Consider the following 25261-nt stretch of genomic DNA (forward strand, 5'->3'; position numbering starts at 1 on the left):
CACTACTCAAGGTACATTTTTTCAAAAGCTCACCGATTGGAAATTTCGTACACATCGTTTACGACATCAGAAACTTTATTATCTGAAAAATTGTGTTTAGCTCTTAATCAAATGATGTTAAAATATTATTACTTATGGCAAAAATGCCAATTCGTGATACTACATTTACCAAAATTCAAAAATATTTCCCTGTAAATTTACACTACACAATTCAGAAAGCAAGCTTCCACATTTCAGAAAAATCCTGTGAATAGTTCTGGAAAAGGATATACCTATGCTATTGAAACTGTTCAGTTTAGAAAAGCAAGACAGAAAAGAGGATACAAAATACAGGTGAAGAGAATCATGAACAAGAGATGGAATTCAGTTATAGGAGATATTTATACTTCCTTCCTCACAACCATTGCTCTGGCAAATTTAGTTTTGTAGTTTTATTTATCTTCTTGAACACCCAAGAAAGCTTCGCTTTCCTGCACTACTTAACATAACTTAATCTTAGTGGAATGAAGATCATGTGTTTTTACAAGAAATAATGAAATGTCGTATGGCTTTAGTGCCGGGATATCCCAGGACGGGTTCGGCTCGCCAGGTGCAGGTCTTTCTATTTGACTCCGTAGGTGACCTGCGCGTCGTGATGAGGATGAAATGATGATTAAGACAACACATACACCCAGCCCCCGTACCGTAGGAATTAACCAATTAAGGTTAAAATCCTCGACCAGGCCGGTAATCGAACGCGGGACCCTCTGAACCGAAGGACAGTACGCTGACCGTTCAGCCAACGAGTCGGACTTTACAAGCAATGATTGCCAGGCATCCAAGATAAAGCTGAACAATAGGCGCCATCAAAGACTGGCTTCTCTTACACAGATTGAAGCAAGTCTAGCGAATAAGTAAACATTACAATCCTACTGAAAATAGTACGTACCAGATCTCCTGTCCAAATTCTTCCGAATACTGAACATTGGTAACATCATTTGATAGAAGAGAGGCGTGGTTCCTGTAAGACCTCTAATTCTAGATTAATTAACCCATTCATATTTTAGTTCAGGCATGACATTATGGGAACTTATTCTCAAAGCATAAATCTTTCACATAAAAATATCGATGGCTTACTTCTAAAACCTCGTATGTCCCGATGCTCTTCCTTCCCACTATATTCCTTAAGACTGGTCACGCCTCCCAGTCACATATTTATATGCAGTCCATCAGAGTAATTTTCGTTGTGTTCATTTTTCATTACTGGTATGTAGAGAAAATGGACCTTATCGTACCGTATTGTAGGGATGTTGTGTAAATGGCCAATTTACGGGCTCCAACCGTATAATGTATTGAAGGTTCATTTTCCTTTACACGTCAGCATAGGAAAATGAACACAAGGCAAATAGTTCTGATGGGCTGCATATCTATATGTGGCTGGGAGGCGTAACCAGCCTTAAGGAATATAATGGATAGGAAAAGCATTGAGAGATACGAGGTTTTGGAAGTAAGTCATCGATATAATTTTTGTTAATTTTATGCCATCATCTCCCCGTAACGAATTCACCTAGTTTTAAATAACATTACGATTGTACCATTAGAGTTCGTATAAACTCTAAGGATTTCAGTTGTTCTACAAGGAGGAAAAATGAAATGAAATGGCGTATGGCTTTTAGTGCCGGGAGTGTCCGAGGACAAGTTCGGCTCGCCAGGTTCAGGTCTTTTGATTTGACACCCGTAGGCGACCTGCGCGTCATGATGAGGATGAAATGATGATGAAGACGACACATACAACCAGCCCTCGAGCTGGCGAAATTAACCAATGATGGTTAAAATTCCCGACCCTACCGGGAATCGAGCCCGGGACCCCTCTGACCATAGGCCAGCACGCTAACCATATAGCCATGGAGCCATGGAGCCATGGACTACAAGGAGGAAAATAGAGATTACACCCGAGCAGAAGTTGCTTTCGAAATTGGAGTTTGATTACAGGCTACCTCCTCTATCTACGACGAATTATCATTTGGTGAACCATGCGGTAAAATATCTCCGTACGAATTTGGACTGTTGTAGCTCATTAAGGTACGAATGGCCTGAGCGTTAATATAATTTGTCACTCGTTCGTAACAATGTTCAGCCATAAATCATATCTTCGCTTCTGGAAATCTCGAAACTTAACCGTTACTATCAGAAGACTGTCCGACTCGTTGGCTGAACGGTCAGCGTACTGTCCTTCGGTTCAGAGGGTCCCGGGCTCGATTCCCGGCCGGGTCGGGGATTTTAACCTTAATTGGTTAATTACAATGGCACGGGGCTGGGTGTATGTGTTGTCTTCATCATCATCTCATCCTCATCACGACGCGCAGGTCGCCTACGGGAGTCAGATAGAAAGACCTGCACCTGGCGAGCCGAACCCGTCCTGGGATATCCCGGCACTAAAAGCCATACGACATTTCATTTCATCAGAAGACTTTCATTAGGTTGAAGTTAGCTGTTTGCTCTAACAACTCACGCTGAATTAGAACAAGATAAACCTTTCTGAAAGCCTCCAGCACAACTTCTGACGTTCTTCCTTATAGAAGTTTCTTTCTCGTCTTCCCATCATGAACAACAGTTTGCACTACTAGTTCAGCTCAGATTTAAGGGTCACTGAGAATACATCTTCCATTTGAGATTGGGAAATAATTCAGTTTCACTTCAATGTAGCTAGAATGCCAGTCGACATTCACAGCCAGCATCCAATAATGTTTCATTTACAAGCGGTGTTTTATTATCATATAGAACGATTCACTCATTATCGGAGTCGAACGCAGTAAAGCGGTTGGTTATTCATAGGCCAGCACAGTGTTCTGTAGTTTATTACTGTGTCAGCATAACGAGAAATGTGGGGTACAAAATCTATAATACTAATAATAATAATAATAATAATAATAATAATAATAATAATAATAATAGTACAGTGAGCCGGGTTGAGTCGGTCGGACGGTAGAGCGCTCGCTTGCCTTCTGACCCCAACTTGGCAGGTTCGATCCTGGCTCAGTCCGGTGGTATTTGAAGGTGCTCAGATATGACACCCTCCTGTTGGTAGGGTATACATAAAATAATTTCTGTGGGACAGCATTTCGGCACCTCGAAATCTCCGAAAACCGTAAAAAAGTTAGCAGGATGTAGAAAAGCCAATAATATTATTATCTATGTAACTTAAGTTGTAGGGGTCCACTGTCCTTAATTTCGCGTGGTTGCAAATTTGTCAATTATTTATCCGATTTAGGTCAATTGAAGACTTTATCAGTCGATTTTAGCTTTCGACGTTATTTTCCTTGTGTTCGTTTTCCCATAGATGTATGTAAAGGAAAAGGAACCTTAACTACATTATACTGTAGGAGTGTGTAAATTCGCTTAAAAACAACATCCACACAATGCAGTACGGTACGGTCTATTTTCCTTTACATATTCGTGTAGGAAAATGAATACAACGAAAATTACTCTGATGGACTGCACATAAATATGTAACTGGGAGGCGTGACCAGCCATAAAGAATATAATGGGTAAGAAAAACATTGTTATTTACGAGGTTTTAGAAGTAAGCCATTGATTTGGTGAATCGGTGATTTCGTATTATTTAAACATAAAAAAAAAAGATTCCCTGTAGAACGTTAACTTTTACGACTTATCTTATTATTTCCTGGAATGAGTGATTTAAGAAGCTTGTACATCTTCGTCTTCAGCCCCATGTGCTTACTGTGTCTGTTCAATGACCAGTGTTGCTGCTTTAACTGTACTGGTGGGTGCACTTTCAACTAAATGAGATAAAGGAACAAGCACCTCGATGGCTTTCTTTAAAAACCTCGTAAGTCCGAATACTCTTCCTATCCATTATATTCCTTAAGACTGGTCACGCCTCCCAGTCCCATATTTATATGCAGTCCAAAAGAATAATTTTCGTTATGGTCATTTTCCTCTGCCAATTCGTAAAGGAAAATGAACCTTAAATACATTATACTGTAGGAATGTGTAAATTTGCCACGCAATCAACATCCCTACAATTCGGTACGTTAAGGTCCATTTTCCTTTAGACATTAGCAAAGGAAAATGAACACAGCGAAAATTATTCTGATGGACTGCATACAAATATATGACCGGGAGGCGTGGCCAGTCTTAAGGGATATAATAGGTAGGAAGAACATTTGGACATACGAGGTTTTAAAAGAAAGCCGTCGTGTTGTAGGAATAATTATAACATTAAAATACATACAATAACAGATTATTGTTATGATCTTCTTGTCATAATATGATGTCTTTAAGTTACCTTAGGACCTCAGGCAATAATGTCTGATGTCGAACAAGCACTGACTTGTTGTAGGGGAATCCGGCAGTGTAAAAGAAATGTCAGTGCTTGTTCCCTATCCACTCCTTTGTTTACATGGCTTGCCTGCTTCCTCCAGCAAGTCAGCGCTTTCTACATCAGACATTAGATATTTACTTCTTTGCCTGAGGTCCTAAGTCAACTGAAAGCCATCATATTATGACAAAGAGATCATAACCATAATTGTTGTTATTATATCGTCGCTCGACCGGTAAAAGTTTGTATTCCACAAAGCTCTTCCTATCATTTATTCTCCTTAAGACTGGTCACGCCTCCCAGCCACGTAAGGATATGCAATCCATCAGAACAAATTTTGTTGTGTTCATTTTCCTATGTCCATGTGTAAAGGAAAATGAACCTTACAGTACCGTACTGTAGGAATGTACGTTTGCATTACGTATTTACGCACTCCTAGTGTACAATGCATGTAAGGTTCATTTTCGTTTAATCGTCGACATAGGAAAACGAACACAACGGACATTGTTCTGATGGACTGCGTATGCATATGTGGCTGGGAGGCGTGACCAGTCTTGAGGAGAATAATGGATCGGAAGAGCATTGTGGGATACAACGTTTTACCGGTGAAGCGACGATATTCATTTTAATGTTATAATTATTCCTGCAACAATGTCTTTATCTGGTATACACATGTTTTAGTTATCACATAATCTGTTTCATTTTATTTGGCTGAAGATGACCATTAAGTGGCTGAAACTAGTCTCAAGGTTGATGTAATATTATTTATTGATATATTGTATATTGTCAGTTTATTTCCTATACTGTTTCATCATACACAGCAACCAACCTACGACACATTTCTGCTGGAAGCACAGATATAGGCTACTGGAAACGAATAAGAGGTCACATGACCTCTTGTGTCCACCACTCCACGTGACTAGCCATCTCTAAGTTCCTCTTAAACTTCATCGCCTGTATTCACATTCGTTATAAGGTTGCTAACATCAACAAGCCTGTCACTCAATGAATAACGACTCCAATACAAGGGCTATCGAGGACAAGACACGAGAAAATCTTTTATTCTGATCATTGTGTCATTCGGCGTATAACTCTGGCAACCTGGCGTTGCACACTTACATTCATTTCGTGTTAACATCTCTCTTTTCGCAGCTTTACTTATAGTGAGTTAGATACATTATGAAAAATGTAAGTGTGTTTACAATTTTTTAACATAGATTATCCTTCCTCGGATGAACTGTTTAGTCACAAGTGACACGCGAACAACGTCGTCTACAGCCGTACTGTGCATGCGTGTACTCTGGCGTTGCTATAGTTACCATAAGCCAGTATAACATCAGTGTGAAAAAGAAGCTCTTTATATAATACAGGATTCTTTTATCTACTTGCGCATACTATTAAGAGTCAATAACAAGTTTCTATTCGAACAAAACAGTAATAATAACAGTAATAATTTTGATCGAGCGAGTTGGTTGTGCTGTTAAGGGCGTGCAGCTGTGTGCTTGAATTCGGGAAATAGTGGGATCGAATCCCACAGTCGGCCACCCTGAATATATTTTCTTCACTTTTTCCCATTTCACACCAATCAATTGCTGGGACTGTACCTTAATTAAGGCCATGGCCGCTGTCTTCCCACTCCTAGCCCTTTCCTATCCCGTCGTCACCACAAGACCTACGAGGTATCTGTGTCGGTACGAGGTAAATCCAATTGTAAAGAAATGGTTGTAAATATTAATAAAATATTTACGTCCAAGCTTTGTAGTTTATATCTGAGATAAGTGAATGTTCCTCTAAAAACGGAGGTCAGTAAAGTCGGATGAAAAAGTAGTAAACATATTTCTTACATTTCGATGGCTTTCTTTAGAAACCTCGTAAGTCCGAATAATCTTCCTATCCATTATATTCCTTAAGACTGGTCACGCCTCCCAGTCCCATATTTATTTGCAGTCCAAAAGAATAATTTTCGTTATGGTCATTTTCCTCTGCCAGTTCGTAAAGGAAAATGAACCTTAAATACATTATACTGTAGGAATGTGTAAATTTGCCACGCAATCAACATCCCTACAATTCGGTACGTTAAGGTCCATTTTCCTATAGACTTTAGCAAAGGAAAATGAACACAGCGAAAATTATTCTGATGGACTGCATACAAATATATGTCCGGGAGGCGTGGCCAGTCTTAAGGGATATAATAGGTAGGAAGAACATTTGGACATACGAGGTTTTAAAAGAAAGCCATCGACCTGTAATTTAGATACCATCCTAGCATGCATCTAGATATGAAAATACACCTCTAGTTTGCTAACGTTGACATTCTAATTACACAACCTAATAGGCAGTATTTTCTACTGAATGTACAAGAAAGTAAAGGGGACAAGCTTACGTGAAATTTGAAACCGTGGCCGAAACAAGGAATTTACTGAATGCTTGTTGAATTATAATCAAACAATCTACTTACTCTACCGCTGTCATCAAAATCGGTCTGAAGTCGCATAATACTATTTAATAAGTAAGCGAAACAGCCCAGTAGTATTCCAACGGGCTAAGCGGCTTAGCTGAAGTGATGCGTAGCTGCTCACGTGGAACAGTGTATGAATTGTTACTGAAGGGATTACAAACATACAGTAGGGTTTGACGTCAAGGTCACAAATCTTGTTACTTCGGTAGGTAGAATGGAGAATGATCTTATCACTGCAGTAAAGGTTAGCGATTGGTAAGCTGGGAAAGTGAATTATATAGATTTTACATGACTAATCGGGTTTGAATTGGAAACGAACAAACATTTTCCAAGAGAGATCAACAGGTTCTCCGTAATCCGTCATTTTTCATTCATGTGGATTTGGCCCTCTTTTACGACTGGATACCCTTTCTGAGCCAACTCTATGTGGAAGGATGTATTCACTATTGCGTAATTCTGTGTTGGTGAGTAGAGCAATGTGAAGAGAAGTGTTAGAGCAAATGCACATATACTCGGTCGGGAATCGAACCCGGACCCTCTGAACCGAAGACCTCCACGCTGACCATTCCGACAAGAACCCGGACGAGAACGAATAGATAAATTGAAAAAACAGAGGCTGTACAAGGCAATAGGAATTTGGCCTTTGTGCTTGCTGTTCATCATCTAACCAATGCATGGGCAAACCACTAACCACTTGATAAGAGATCCACAAACCCAGATAACGGCACTTAATTCGGAATAAACCGGTGGATGTAGGCATAAGCTGACGATTTGTGTGATTACTGATTCTTAGAATAATACAATGGACACCAAACAAGAGTTTACGGCATAGTCATGCGAGGCGCGTGTAGCGAACTGACGGCAGGGGCAGGCTGTATTACCCTAGAACCCAACAGGTCCTTCGCTCAACAAGAAAGAATTAGGAAACTATCTCATTATCACACAAAAGTTAAGAAATAAAATGCAGGTAATGATTTTTCTTTCTTTACCTGAATTTCATATCAGCCACTGAAAGTGATTTACATTTTCGTTTGTGTAGACCTGGCATCTTTGAAGGCGATTCTGTGATGGGCGTTGTAATTGGTCTTCCATTATTCCACTTACAACTCTCCTAATTTTATTCTCCAGGGCCTCGGCTCTAGATGATTTTTCCCGATCAGACTTTCCGTTTCAAATTTTACACCATATAAAAGTGAAGCGTACTGAGATCTGGAGAAGGGGATGGCCATAATCCCCTACTAATTATCCGATTTCCGAACTTACATCTAATTTCAACCGTAGAATCACGAGGAGTGTGGGCCGTTGCACCGCGTAGATCAAATTAGTCGTCGTCTCTCTCTTCCTCAGTCAACATTTAATAATAATAATAATAATAATAATAATAATAATAATAATAATAATAATAATAATAATAATAACTAAGAATAAGAATAAGAATAAGAATAAGATTAAGATTAAGATTAAGAATAAGAATAAGAATAAGAATAAGAATAAGAATAAGAATAAGAATAATAATAAGAATAAGAATAAGAATAAGAATAAGAATAAGAATAAGAATAAGAATAAGAATAAGAATAAGAATAAGAATAAGAATAAGAATAATGGTGTTTCTCCACATTAAATACTTTTATGGTTTTCAGAGACACCGATGTGCCGGAATTTCGGTCCGAGGGAGTTCTTTATATATATACAGTATATCTACTGACACAAGGCTGATGTATCTAAGTACCTTTATATTACACCGGACTGAACCAAGTTCGAACCTGCCAACTTAGAGTCAGAAGGGCAGAGCTCCACCATCTGAGCTACTCACCTGACAGTCAACATGTTAAAAAATGGATGCAAAATAGTGAGCAAGTATCGTTCGGAGGGCAGTGTCTCATTTAAAACATGTTCGTGTACCATCATTTCCACTTCATCGAGAGTAATTTCATCAAATTCATTGTTCTCCTCATGGACCAAATCGTCCTTCGTCCACTAACTGCACACCAAACACACACTTTCGTGTCATAAAGAGGTACCCTGTGTATCGCGAGAGTATTTTCAGTGTCCCAATGTCGAGTGTTCCAAGAATTAACCTATCCACTGAGGTAAAAAACGCTTCATCAGATATGATCCAAAGCGAAGGATCTAAATGCATAGTTGTAGTACCCACCGACAGAAGTTAAGGAGTGTTACGGGATCTGCATCGTTCGCTTGTGTGCTACCGAACTATTATAGGGAAAAAACGCCAGAATTGTAAGTCCTCAAGCACTGAAGTGGGAGAGATACCACACTCCTGTGCTAAAAGGCTAAACGGTTTACAAGGTCTAACCTGAAGTCTGGCTCGCATATCTTCAACTTATTCGTCAACGAGTAAATACTGACCTTCTACAGTGCCATCTCTTGTTATTTGCGAGAGAATCAAGAACCACTTCTGGTTTATAAATCTACATACAAATTACGTTGTTGAATTGTAAATAACAATACCAATATGCCTTGTTTAGATTCTACACTTTCTGGTTGTTCCCCAGAAACGAACATAGAGGCTGCAGTCGAGTAGGACGTACATTCAATGGGTGATTTCCGGGAAATAAATTCGTAGTCTGTCAAAATAATTCTGCTGCGACATCATCTATCAATTGGGAGACTTTGGTGGGCACGGAAGTTTCAAGTTCGGGTTCTTTAGTTCGATTCTGACCACTGTGATATTCATCAACGTCCAAGATATTTATGCCCTGTGAAAAATGCGCGTGACTCTTAAATGTGGTGTACAATGACCATCACTATGATTTCGTTATCCAGCAAAGTACGGTGCAGGCCATCGAGCACGAATACAAACTCTTCAGCCAGGAATAATGCGTATTCAAAGAAGAGGTGATTAGGAAAGAAGATGACCAAAATTGAGTCTTACATTTGAATATGTTGAGGGGATGAAAGTTATTTTCCTCGTTAAAAGTCGATTTTATCTTCCTTCCCAATAAATATATGCGGTTAGGTCACTAGTCTATAGACTGGTTTGACACAGTGCTCCATGCCACCCATCCTGCGCAGCCCTCTTCACTTCCATATAACTATTGCATCCTGCATCTACGGTTACATTGTTGCCGTATTCATGTCTTGGCCCCCTACTATTATTCTTACCACATATACTTCAGTTATAAACCAAGGGAACACGTTATGAACGTCTGATGATTTGTCCAACTAGTGTCTCTTTTTCTTCTGGTCAAATTTTACAGCTCTTTTTTCTTCTGGTTAAACCCTCTTGATAGTTATTCTTGCCTTTCTAGACCAGGCTAGCTATCTCACCATGAAATATCTCCTCAAATGTAATCACATAGGCTGACTGGAGCTTGAACCAGCCCTCAGATCCAGGTAAAAATCTCTGACCTGGTCAGGAATTGACGACCACGGTTCTTGCGGGTGAGAGGAAGGCACGCTACTCCTAGACAGTAGAGACGGCGTAGAAAGGATATGCAAGAAGAAACTAGACGCAATAATGAATCACATGAGATCAAAGTACAGTACATCTGAACAAATGCGAGGGCTATGGGAGCATCGTGACTTTCAGCCTGTAGTAAAAATAAACGACATTCTAAATCATGCACCTCTTACTTCTCAAACCATTCTCCAGTAAAATTTTGACAATTGTTAAAAATTCCACGTGCCAGTCTAAATGAATAAAAACAGTGTGAAATTTTCAATTTGTGCGTTGAGTCTACAGTGTACAACCGGCCAAGCAGGTTGTCGTGTTTATCGCTCTCTCTCTCCAAGTGTGAACTTAGTGCAGTGGAACGTGTTTACTCACTCCATAGCTTATAAAAGTTTAGTAGAACAGAAGGTAATGCAAGTCAGAATATGAATAATCCTCCCGATGTCGGGCAGAAAGTGCATTCTGCCCTCAGACGTTTTATGGCGAGGCCCAACCTGAACATATGCCTTTAATGGAAGTGCAACATCCCCTGTATGAACAAGCAGCCACCCCAGTGAAACCGTCAAGTGAAATGCATCAATCACAAGGAAACATAACAACCAACAAAACTAATACCGGACCTATACAACAACCATTAATACCAGGTAATGTGCTTTCTCCATCCGATTTATGTGATCAAATGTGCCATCAACCTAAACGTTTTCGCGCCAACAAATCATTAATAGATTCATCGATAGTCACAGAAGATCACTTGAAATGGGTAGTTTGGAACCTGGCAATACGTACCGAAAGGAATGTGGGAATAATATTCAGTCCGGTGAGGTTCCCCATGTGCATAACCAGTTGAAACCCCGTCGTAGTCAAAAGAACCGTTATTCTAACACTGATAATGGCCATTTCTTTGTAATTATTTAAGAAACAGAAAAAAACTGTGGGTAAGTTGCACCCACTGGCAATTGGTTGGTTAATATTCCAAGAAAGTATTTGTTCCAAAGGAAACATCATAAACATTTCAAACACAAGACGCAATAGACTACGTGTGGAAACTATATCAGGTTCAGTAGCTAATCACGTAGTAGAATCTCCTATTTTTAAAGATATACATCTTGATGTATATATCCCTCACAGTGTTATTCATAGGCTTGGAATTATTAAGGATGAAAAAGAAGCTCAATGCAAAGTCCCTATCGTGAACATTAAACGCTTTACAAAGAAAGGATCGGCTGGGGAATCCCGTCCAATACCGGTCTGCTGAATTACAATCCGAGCACAGTACCTACCACCGTACATTTACATTCTCAGCACAGGCTGTGTCATTCCACCTTACGTTCTCTCAGTATTACAATGTGAATGATGTTTACGGTTCAACCATTCTACGTCACAATGTCGTAGTAATCAATGTTGTAGTCGCTGTAGTGGCCCTCACGATATAAGACCGTGTCCGGAAACCGTAGCCCGTATCTGTGTTCACTGTCAAGGCCTTCATCTGTCTACCGACCGGGACTGTCCAGAGTATAAAAAGTTGGCCAAAATCAAACATCTAATAGCTCACAATAACATTTCAAAAAACGTGCACTCAGTTTATATAATAGCCGACGATATGCGACAGCTATAAATACGCCCATACTTAACTGGCATTGCCACCCAGAATTCCCTCTCCTCTCAGCGCATCACGTAATAACTCCACTACCACAGCCAGCCCCTGTGCGATCAGATGTGACATCTATTGGAACAGTTCGTCAAAGCTTCCAGTGAGCAACATTCCTCACTTTCAAGTACACCAAGAGGATATTTCTCATCAGCATCCACAAGCACTTCAGATACAAAAAATAGAGCAGGAAAAACAACAACAACCACATCTTAAACTTATTCAGCCACAGAATTCCAGTAGTATACACCCATCAGCCCATCAGCGCAGTCGGTCAATCAGTACAAGTCACCGAGACCTTCTCCAAATCCCCTAAATTTCCTCCGGACACAGAACGATTATTTATTCCTCAACATGTACCGTACAGTCCAGTATGTCATAATTCTCGTCAACCACATAACAGGATAACAAATACACCTCTTATAAATAATACAATCATAGATAAGATTTTTAACATTATCATGCTCTTGATAATTCAGGTTCAGAGCTCACCATCAGCCTTCAGTCTGACTGTTATTCAAGATATGGTTCCGAGTATTTTCATATCGAATGATGGAGTTCAAAATTCTTCAGTCGAACGCCCGGTCTGCTAGTGCGAATAAAGAATCCTTACAACAGGTATTGCAGACTGAAGATATCTCAAGCGAAGCAATCTCAGAGATATTGTTTCGACAACTAACACCAATTACATTCCCAGGCTACTATGTACTTTTCCAAAACCGCAAAGACGGATACGGTGCATCAGCATTATTAACTAAGCGTACAATTCTCTTTGCAGAAGCTGTTATAGATAATACACAAATAGTCTTCAAGCAGTGGTAGCTAGGGTTCGCATACGTAACTAAAACATTACAATCGTCCCTATATATTGCCCTCCAAGGACAGTCCTCAATTTATGACAATGATTTTTACCTCACTCGCAATCTAGAGCCTCCGTATCTCTTCTGCGGCGATCTCAACGCCCAAATTGCTATGTGGGAATGTACAATAAATTATATTTATGGAGATCTGTTTTGCAAATTATGGATGAATACAACCTATATATAATGAATGACTGTTCATCTACACTTCTACCTATACTTGGAGAAAGACCATCGGCCGTTGACTCATCTTTCTGCTCGGCAACAATATCCGTGGACTTTTTTTATGGAAGACGTTATCTTATCATTTAGGTCAAATCATTCCGGGAACCTAATTTCCTGCAATGATTCACAGCTCTTTACCCCATATAAGTCGGCAGTGGAATCGAATGTTGCAAAAACTGACTGGTTGAAATGTGGAATAATAATAGAATGCCCCATTCCTGCAGTACTCAAACACGAAACAGTCCATATCATGTACAAGATTTTTCTAAACATTCTTGAAAAAACAGCCTCAGTAGCGATATCATAGAGAAAAAGTCGATATCATACAGGCAACCCGCCTAATCCATGGTGGAAACAGGAATTCTCCCGTATGATTGCTAAAAGGAAACAAGCCTTCAGAAAATGAAACGCGAAATAACGTGGAACAACTATCTAATGTACAGGAACACAGACGCCATAGTTAAACGTTTCCTAAAGAATCGGAAGAAATCGGAGTGGAAAACCTACTATGAAAAGTTGTCTAATGATACCCCGTTATCACAGGTATGGCCAACAAATAATGAAATGAGGAAGAAGTCTCCACATATGTCATCTCTCCGCGACTTGATTGAAGATTTCACGAATTTGATCGCTCCACCGACCGCATCGTTCGAAAGATTACAATCGCCATCTACTAATCATCGGACATCCTGTATGTGCCCTCCTACATCACCATTCACATTCAGTGAATTAGAAATGGCCTCGAAGGTATCATCCAACTCAGCTCCATGGTATGATCCAGTCCATTTAGTGATTATACTTTACCACCACCTTCGGTACGCCAAAGAGATCCTTCTTCAGCACTTCAACTACATATGAAAGGAAAGTTAATTTCCAGCAGATTGGACTACTCAAATAATTCTTCCAATATTGAAACCTGGAAAGGATCCCAAAGATCCATCATACTATCGTCCTATAGTACTATCACCCCGCATCGGTGAGACTTTTCAAATGATCTTGAAACTGCGGCTTGAATGGTGGATGGAACATCACGCAGTCTTTTCAACGACGCAGTTTGGATTCCGGAAAGCCAAGAGTACATTCGACAACTTCAGCCTATTAACCACGGATATGTAACCGAGTTTCTGGGACAACGAGTATTTATTTGCTATATTTTTGGATATTTCTAAGGCATACTATAGTGTGAAAATCCCTGTACTAGTATTAAAACTCAGACTTTTAGGCCTCCCCAATAGATATATTTCTGGGATCAGTAATCTTCTGATCACAAGAACAGTGTATTTCCGTCGTCGTAACGAATGGACTTCCTCAGGGTGATATTCACAGTCCTTTATTATATTCCACCTGTACGGAAGATCTGGATAAAATGTTTGGTCCTACGATCACAGTGCTTCAATATGCGGATGGTGTATGTATTTACACCGTCTCCACCAGCTTCCGGTTGACATGTATGCAGCTAGACACGGAAGCTTCACACCGAGAAGAATGGACAGCGCACACAGGACTCACCTTATATGTTCAGAAATCCACTGCTGTTATTCTTAGTCGAGAAAGATTTCAGTATACTTCACACACGATACGCCTCGGTCCAGTCTCCCTCCAACTAAAATCATCAGCGAAACTATTAGGACCTCATCTCTATAGTAAGCTTACCTGGAGAAGTCGCGTGACAAAAGTTGATCGATCTTTGAATCTTACGAGCTGTTTCTAGAATCTGGCGGGGTGCGGTCACTACAACATTGTTAGCACTGTATCGCGCATTAATACGTCCAATATTAGAATATGGCAGCATTTCTATGAAAATGCACCACAATACGTTCTCCGAAAAATTGATATAGTGCGCTATCGTGCTATCCGAATATTTCTAGGGGCAATGAATCCTACTCCTACGAACGCACTCCTAGTGGAAGCCAAGGAGATGCCTCTCGTGAAAAGAAGACAATATCTGGCGAATAACTTCTTTATTCGCCGGTCAACACTGGGGAATAATAAAATGATAAGCAAATTAAGACTACTAAAAATGGCGGTCGACAGAAATAACATCTGTCAGAAACACCGGACTGCATTATGATATGAAAGCTTCAAGAATTTCCAACACTTGATTCCCGTCATAATTCAGTCTGAAATATCCCTGTATTTCAACAAAAGAACGAACTTCTTATATTTACACCTTCCATATTATTCTTACCATGCTACATTACTAAAAGTCTTTCCATCAATGAAAGTTTATCAACTTTTCTCAATACCACATAGCCCAATTTTGTTCATATTTATACTGACGGATCCAAGACCACAACAGGCTTGGGTTATGTATTTTCTGGATTGCATCTGAGGTGTCAAGAAAGTGCTCTTTGCCTCAAGAGACGTCTATTGTTACTACAGAAATGTTAGCTACCACTCAGCCATAAGCTATGGAATTCAATAGAATAGAATAGATTTATTTATCATCAACAGGTTATTTTCCCAATTAAATTCGTCACTTCCTCAAAATTCTAATATCATCATAAGTCTGTACAGAGTTCTCCTCCATTTTCACAGACACTATACATAGGTGTACAGCAAAATTCTAATACATTCTGACTAACAATGTGCTCTTCGAAAGCTATAAAATTCTCGTTGGAATCTGTCTACACATCAGTATATATTAGACATTTTGAACTTAATATATACCACCCAGAAAGAGGTTCAGGAAGTACATCTATGGATTAAGGGCCACGCTGGTATAACGTTGAACGGGATAGTAGATCAGCTAGCGAAAGAAGCCAAAGCTTGTGAACTCCACCTTTACAAACAGTCACCGTATTCTGATTTCCTGCTAATGATCAAACAACAGGTCTACAGTGAATGGTCTGCGTACTGGAAAATGTCACAGCTTACAAGAGGAAATCACTATGCTAAAATTCAGCCCATCATACCAATGCAAATATGGTTCAAGAAATTGAAACTAACTTGCAGGCACCTTTCATCTTTAATAAGAATGCGTCTGGGGAGTGGATGCTATCCTATTCATCTACAAAGGATCAAGGTCTTCGACAACCCTCACTATCCAGAAGACCCTGTAGAAATAGCCGACTTGAACCACATCTTATTCTCATCTAAAAAGTATTCCAAACAATAGAACCATCTGTACTCTTCTTTGGTGACGTTAAATGCCCCAGTGCCAATTTCAAATTGCTATCCTGTTATCAAACCTTACTACACAATTATGCGCTGTAATTTACCAATATTTGTCAGTGTGTAGTATTAATTTATAAGATATGCATTTCTTTTTTCAACCACGAAATGTATGTATGCTCACTCTGTAAATGCTGGCCGCAAGGTCTTCCGAGGCCTAACGCCATTAGTAGTAAAAAGAGACCCTATGTATTGTTTTCAACCCTTGAGGACTGGCGCGAAGAAATATAGCGCGAAGACTGGCGTATGGATGTATTTGACCCGGATTTTTATAATCTATTTTTATCCACCATGCACTACGTATGAAATGAATTTGCACCTGGACTGTTCTGAAGAACTATTCTGAATCGTTTAATGCGACTTTTAAACATGTATTCAATATAACATGCAAGATAAATACAATAATTTCATGAACTGTAAAATAGTCTTAATATTGGCAGGGAAATATTTATCTTCAATTTCAGTGACTTAAGATCAACAATTCAAGGAAATATTCACATTAATATAGCACAAGTCACAATAAACGTTTTCAATTATTCACAAATTGTTACCGGTATTCTTCAAGAATTCATGGCTGTCCAAAGTGTGCCCTTCATTTCGTGCTGGTCGGTGGCGATACCCGTACACTGGAGACACACGGGAGTGGTGTGTTGACCTCAAATCATTATTCCACAATTATTGCCCTCAGTTTTTGCTTTCCTGTCAGCACTGGAAGGGCAATATCCACATCTTGTTCGGCCTTTCTTAGCTGGAGCCCCTGTTATTGGAGTTTCAATGCCTAAATATCCAGTTGTGTTCGACCTCAGTGTACGAAGAAAGTTCTCTATTACGGCTGGGTTTTTCATGTACTTGAGGACCATTTCTTGAGACACTTGCTTGAGAAAAGCTCGTCTAACTAGCTTACCAGGTCCCTTTGATTGGTAGACAATGAGAGTATTTATGCCAGCTACATTCAGCATGGCATAAAATACCGTCAGTGGCCAGCGATTACTCACACGTACAACGTTGTACGTTGCACAAAGATCGTCAATAACATCAATGCCACACTTTGGGCAGTTGTAAAATGTATTCATCTCCGACTTCTGTTTGTCACCGGTTTCTCCATCAATGGCTGCGTCATGCTGCGGTCTTTCCTTTCATCGGAACATGTGCTACCAGAATCACTTGATTATCAAATGCAAGTTTACTTGAATACTGTGGTCTGTTTTTGTGTTGTACAAAACTAAGAGGAATTTCTTTTTTATTCTTACGTATCGTTCTGACTAAAGCAAGCCGATGATTGTCCAGAAAATATTTGGCTAAGCTCACTTTCTGACACACAGTCATTTTCGCTTTCACTTGCCTGTCCACCGTTTCCTTCTTCCTCTTCATCTTCTTCAAATACTTCATCAATTAGTCGTTTTAAACGTTCTTGTTCCTTATTCCAATCCATCGACACAACTATCATTATAAGCACCGATTTGACCGAAAAGTCACGCGAGGACTGGCGCCTTGGGTAAATCTGACCCGCCAGAGTGTAACACAGTAATAACTCGGGTGATGGTAAAGCTATAGCATGTGAACTTTCTCAGGATTTAGTCCAAGGTCAGGAAGGAAGGTACTGAAGGTGACAGGAAACGATAGGTGACCCAATCAGAACTATAGGCTAATATTTAAGTCTCGGGTGAAAAACATCCATGCACCAGTCTTCGCGGGTTAATGACGATACAGGATGGCCATACATAATTCTAGGGACTGTACCTAGGAGATACTTATTTCTCTTTCAAGTATATATTCCTGTGTAGAAGAAGGTCCCATTTTTAAATTTCTGACCTCCTCACGGGAAAATTTAACAAATGTTCTATGAAATCGATTACGTTCTACCTCAACATGTATAAACGGGTTTCTCCGGATTTCCGTTTTCCAGTAACGAAATTCCAAATTATCAGGGAATTCCTTCAATAAATGTCACGGTTGCTACTTTCCAAGCCCTACCAATTTTTTATCCAAGTGTTGCCGAAAACGCAGCGGCATTTGAGCAACCTTGAGCAATTAGAAGGAAAAGAAAAATCATCCTTCCTCCTGAACTATATCGATATCATTATGCAATACCTCCAGATCTTCTGTGTAATCGAGTTAGAATCCTAATGCGCTCTTCTGACCTTAGAGGGATATGTCATCCAAATTTATCATCCATTTCTTTTATTATCTGCATTGAATACATATATTAAAATGGAGATAAAACACAAATTATCATTCCTTGAAATGACACATTGAGAGGAAAGGCAATCAAGATCGGAATCCTCACTTAATTTTGCTACCAGCACTATGCGATGTGGACATATCGAGCCTATGACACATGTTTAATCCCGACGACATGATGATATTCTATCATCAGGAGAATATGCAGTGATAACAGAGATGTCCCAGCACCTGACAGATATGTACAATAAACAAGCCCTTCATTGGACTGTCATGTGGACAGACGCACACACGGGCTGTCACCTGGAACAATACCCATACACTGCAATTATTATTGGGACAATGCAAAGTGAAGCCTGCATTGCATAATGGACTTAGCAGTGCCAGTAAACATTGAATTTGAATGGACTGGCTCGCATGTTGTGAATATAGCCTAAATTTCGAGTATGTTTTAAGAGGAAATATTTAATTCATGTCAAATTAGTTTTGTACTTTGATAACTTCATGTGATGAATATAGAGGAATAGTTTCTGGAGAATCAATAAATAAATGTGGACAGTGAAGAAAGAAAGCAATAGTGTTGTGTTCTTACTGTTAATCATATAAAAAGTAAATCAGTAAATATAATAAAAGTGGCGACCCCGGAGTAAACTTCGGGGAGTGAATATTCAAATGGTCAATAATGTGAATCGAAGGAACAATAAAGATTGTACCATGCAGTTTTCGAAGTAAAATATTACTGTGGCGCTAATTCATCTTCGCTCACTTCAAGATTATTAATCATATCGATGGCTTACTTCTAAAACCTCGTATGTCCCAATGTTCTTCCTGTCCATTATATACGTTAAGACTGGTCGCACCTCCCAGCCACACATAGATATGTAGCCCATCAGAACAATTTTCCTTGTGTTCATTTTTCTATAGTTGTGTATAAAGGAACCTTAAATACATTATACTCTAGGAGTGTGTAAATTCGCTTGCAAACAACATCCCTACAATGCGGTGCGGTAAGGTCTATTTTCCTTTACATATTAACATAGGAAAATGAACACAATAAAAATTACTCTGATGGACTGCATATAACTATGTGACTGGGAGGAGTGACCAGCCTTAAAGAATATATTGGGTAAGAAGAACTTCGGGACTTACGAGGTTTTAGAAGTAAGCCGTCGATGCGTATGTTGGATATTCAGACCGGAGGCTGGTTTGATCCTCCACAGCTCCACCAACAGCTGTCATAGATAGCCTAGGCGTCACTAAAGAGGAGTAGTAGGGAAATGAGTAGTGAGTATTTTTCCGCTGCTTTCCTCACCGATCCAGATATTTCTATTATATATCAGTCTTCCAAGCCCACTGAAATGTATGCACCAACTGACTCTGCGAGTGATATTTTCACACCATTAATAACAGGGACTGGCTGCATAAGGAATGGTATCACTAGCATCGCTCATATCTTGGTCACTCTCATATTGTCAAAGTCGAGGATGAGACTGAGACAGATCAATGAAAGTAACAAATTTATTCTAGCCCATTCCAGAAGACATAGTGCACTGTAAACAGTAAATCTCGCCAGCAGAGGCGAGTCTTTGATCTCAGTTACTATTTGCAAGCATCTAGATTTGATGCAATTTATGTTGCTTGGCTGTCGACTTAGATGTCTGATAACCACCAAGTGTGTTATCAGAGATCGACATCGCACGACATACTTGTACCGCTCTTCGAAACGCCAATTACCGGGCGAGTTGGCCGTGCGCGCGGCTGTGAGCTTGCATCCGGGAGATAGTAGGTTCGAATCCCACTATCGGCAGCCCTGAAAATGGTTTTCCGTGGTTTCCCATTTTCACACCAGGCAAATGCTGGGGCTGTACCTTAATTAAGGCCACGGCCGCTTCCTTCCAACTCCTAGGCCTTTCCTATCCCATCGTCGCCATAAGACCTATCTGTGTCGGCGCGACGTAAAGCCCCTAGCAAACAAAAACGAAACGCCAATTAACTCTTCCGAGTTTGTACCTTCAGTCTTGGAATATGGACGCCTATAGCCATTGTTGCAGATCTAAAGAAGGGAATACTACAAGCTGAACTTTATAATGAGTTCAGCTTACTAGTCGACATCAAGCTTAGTGGCCTTTGTGTCAATCGCCGAACTAAATAAACACGCATCATTAAAAGCGGCAATTTTACATATCGACGTCTAAGGAACAAAAGCCCTTATCTGAAAATGCTCCTCCTGTCCAGCCACATAGGGATATGCATTCCATCAGAACAATTGTCATTGTGTTCATTTTCCTATACTGATGTGTAAATGAAAATGAACCTGAAATACATTATACTGTAAGAGTGCGTAAATACTTCATGGATATATACATTCCTACAGTACGGTAAGGTTCAGTTTCCTGTACAGAAAAGGAAAATAAACACAACGAAAATTGTTCTGATGGACACAAATCTATATGTGACTGAGAGGCGCGAACAGTCTTAAGGATAATAATGGATAGGAAGAGCATTGCTGCATATGCGATTTTGTTTCTTAAGCGACGATATTTTATTGGACCCTTTATGCTCCATAAAGGATGCCTACCTTCCTTATCTAATAGCAATCGGCATGAGATCTGTCACTTAGGTCGTTTACGGGTTCTTCGTCACTTGTTTAGGTATTAGGCGGGTTTCAGTAATTTTAATCTGTCTACGAAATGAAAAATCAAATCTATAAAAATCGTGGTTTATTAGAGAAATAATATGAACGTGAACTTTAAACAAGACATTATAACTTGAACTCCTACTTGTTCGATCAACGCAATCAACACAGATAGTTACAACGCAGAGGAGAAATTTACTGGTTTGAGAGATTTTAACTTAACTGCCTGATGGGCATTCTTAGAAGAAACCACTGTCATAAGTTAAGAATGAAGTAAAGAAATTCAGAAAATCCTCAAATTCGGCTTTCATTAGAGACTACGTGTACCACCATAATGATTCGTGATGATCCAGCCCTCATAACACGAACTTTGGACTCTAGGTGTAATAAGGCAGTCCAATCGGTATGTGCCACACAGTGGTTGTACGGCATGGACCCTTAATTGAATCGATGTGACCTGCGACTATGTCATGGACCTACATCTAACATTGCAATTTACGTTAAAGTCATTGTGGATGATGACCGCAAGACAAATGATACTAGAATGGCACATGGCCTTAATCTAAGTCACTGAGGTTGATGACCCCATGACCATACAAGTTTCTAAGCTGAAGACGAAACACAATTAAGTTACAGTACTTGATGACCAATGTTTCCACTTTAATAATCCCAGCACAGTTAATGCTCAATCAAAGTCAAATAATACAACAACAGCATCATCAACAACAACGCTCACAGCCTTTGTGGCAGTAAAATCCTTTACATTCGAACATGTCCCCTTAATCGTTACGTTAACAATCGAATTTTCCCAGCAAAATCAACTAAGATTTCCAGAATGCATTTTCAAGTTAATCACTTGGTTTTAATTTATTTCTCAAATAATGTTTTCACTGACTTTAATTAAGTGAAATTACTTTTATAAATCCTAATTAACAACAAATTATATTTCCGCGGACGAATGGTTTCTTTAACAAGTCTCTACTCAATTTACTGACGTAATTTTATTATAACATTTAGTCACTCGCTTCGTGGAGGCTGGAAAAGTACATTTTATTTCCAGCATTATTTATTCCATGACGTCACACCACAAGTATAATTTAATGCTAAAAATTATTAACACTTGCTTGGAAGACGCTAATTGTTAAGTACTCAAATGTGCACAATTAATCTCAACGTAAAATAAGCCAACATTATGTCACATCCCAAAATGACATAAGGCTTTGTGCATCCATCAAAAATAAAATCAATAACTACCACCAACATTCTATTTTGGACATCCCTGGAAATAGTTATATCCGCTCATTATTATATCATTTCCGTCGCTTCAAATATACGTTCAGATCTCTGTTAAACAAATTAATATTAAAGAATGCGAGCTAATAACATACACATTACTCAATGATAAGAATTTCAATTAGTTTCTTTCAAATTTACCATCTCCATTCTAAAGAGCACGTTGACTCAATCAAAGACTGCAAATTACCGTTATCTTCCAAAGAGCGGGCTACCTGATCAGCTGTCCAGCGGAGCGAGCCACCCCTCCTGACGTCGCTTTGACAGGAACCGTATATTCTATTCGCATATAAACGGATCTTTAAAAAAATGATATCTACGATCTCACTGATAAAATTACAAATACGTCATTCCTGGCCCAAACAGATTGTACGCAGAGATTCATTTTAGGATATCACTCAATATTCATACATATCACGAACCTACACTTTTTACGTGGAATCCATCTCAATTTCCATCTCAAAACATTACACAAATAAATTCCTCGGGTCCATACAGAATCTCCCGGCATCATTTACAGGCTTCCAACCACCTGATTCACAATCCTACCTCAACTCACATTTAGAAAGACTTGACCACTTGCTTAAACACGACCAAAAATCTCTAGGACATTAAAATGGAATATAATTCCTATGATCCACAACGTTGTACACACACAAATACTCTGATAATAAAACATCTCCGCATAACATGACCTCGTATTTATGAACTGGACTTCGGACTGATAAAATTTAATTTTAATTTCATCGTCAGTTATACACAGTTTAAAACGGGCATAGAAATAGCAATACCTTCGTAACAGATATTTATCGATCTCGCCCCGTAACTTTCCTTAATGAAACTTTTGCATTGCTCCACACGACACCGTGCCTTCATTCGACTGAAAATGAGTAACCACGGATTTCTTATATAACTTTCGTCATAATTTCAAACGGAAAAATCACATAAGATTAAATATCATAACTTGACACCAGAATATACAGAAAAATAAACGCACGGAAATGGCAATCTACTTCAGACATTATATCGTTTCATAGCCATCAATGACTATTTTACAACACTTCACACGGTACTTCGTAAAAGTTCCTAATTTTATCCAAGCGTTAAAAAATCTTTCGTCATATTTCTGACATTTCAGGACAATAAATGGGTGACCAAACTGCGTCACAAAAACACACACAAAATAAACGGTGACATCATGAAACAAATAATAAACAATAAACTCGTGCCCTCATCCCGAGGTGGTGCAGCTCATTTCAGGCACACCCCCATTGGAGGTGAGCTGCATGTACCATTTCAACCACATACCAGCTCTCCTGCCATTATTAAATATCTGGCAGTACCGGGAGTCGAACCCAGACCCCCAAGGACGTCAGCTAATAACACTAACCGTTACGCTACGGAGGCGGACATGAAACATATAAACTGGTGGTAATGGTGATCATTCATCTACCTTAGACGTACGCCAGCTTCCATCATACGAGTTCATCAGTAACTCACCGGTATTTAATTCAGCTATTTTAACACTTTTGGATTCACAGGTATTTTCATTCATCTTGATTCATACGAAAATAAAAGCAAAAAACATACCCTCCACTCAATATTTTCGCGGACCGAACACAACTGTTGTAATACCGATCGCACACGCTATACTTTCAACACGATATTATTAAAAACTTCACATACAAGTCTGCGGCATATGAATGACCGTCCTTGTACATGTTTATTAAATACACGTTACTTAAAAAGAAGCTATCTCCACTTGGAGACGATACTCCAGCCACATCGGCCAAAATCTAAGTTCTCAGTTGGACTTAGTCTAATAATAGCCGATAAATTATGCAACAGTGCGAGGTTCCTCCTCTAGCTCAAATGACAAAATGCGGGAGATTTCAAGATGGCGTTCCCATTTTTATAGTCATTACCCCCTCTCTTATGAATTTTTTACATGTATTTTCCGACGTTGTGGAAATGTACTGAAGGCAGGTTTTATAGTAACCCACTAATTGATAATTTAATGGTGACATTGTTTATGAACATTTACGATTATCTCGTAACAAATTGACTGGTTAAATGACCTCGTTTGTTAGGCACTATATTTTGATGACGCATCTTTTGCCAATTTTCCCTAGGAAACTGCTTAGCAGTCTAAAGTCTGTATTACTAAGGACCAAATTCTCCCACATATAATTACAGGACATTTATTTTAGTTTCGCTTCTAATTTCCTTCGAAAAGTATTTTTATTAAACCAACACTTTTGTTGTATCAGTTCTCCATTTACATGTGCGAGTGACTTCATTTTTTTTGGCGTGAGAAAGAGAGCCATTCTTCCCCATGCCACGTGTCGTTCCGATGAGATAAAAATGTAGCTAGAGCTCCTCATTGCAATTAATATGGGGCCTCATTTGGTAACTTTAGGACTCTGATTTCTTATGACACATAGGTCATGGGTTCAATATAAAATCAATAATCGGTCGAAAGTGTTGTAATAATATATCTGTTGAGAGAAACATTTAATTTAAGAAAGATACGTACATCTATTCAGTATGAACCACATGCGGACTTCTCAATAAATAGCCTTTATGAAGCGTATGATATTACACATACATTTTACGTATGATATAAAAAAAAACGATACAAACTATTTAACAGCAATATTTACAAATGTACAGGTAAATAATTTATCTAGTTTATTACGTCTGGAGTAGTGCCAAAAAATCTCTGGCGCTCCTATGAAATTGATGAAGTTTTCATGGTTTGTTATCGATACAGAAAAAAGTAGAGGTGTAGCGAGTTACTATTACACAATCCTTGCAATGAGGATTGAATGGAGGATGTCTGAAATGCAGCCTACTCATTCCAATGCCAGCAATATCCCTACGTGATGGTAGGCGATGGCACCATAAATTATTACTTTGTATTCATACGTTATTTGCGTAGTTTCTTCACTGTGACCTTTCGAGACACAATCGTAACCCCTCTTCAACAACGAGACATTCTGTATTCCGCTCTTGGCTAATGAGCGCTGTTTGTCCAGATATGTCATTACACAC

The sequence above is a fragment of the Anabrus simplex genome, chromosome 1, assembly GCF_040414725.1.
Source record: "Anabrus simplex isolate iqAnaSimp1 chromosome 1, ASM4041472v1, whole genome shotgun sequence".
NCBI lineage: Eukaryota > Metazoa > Arthropoda > Insecta > Orthoptera > Tettigoniidae > Anabrus > Anabrus simplex.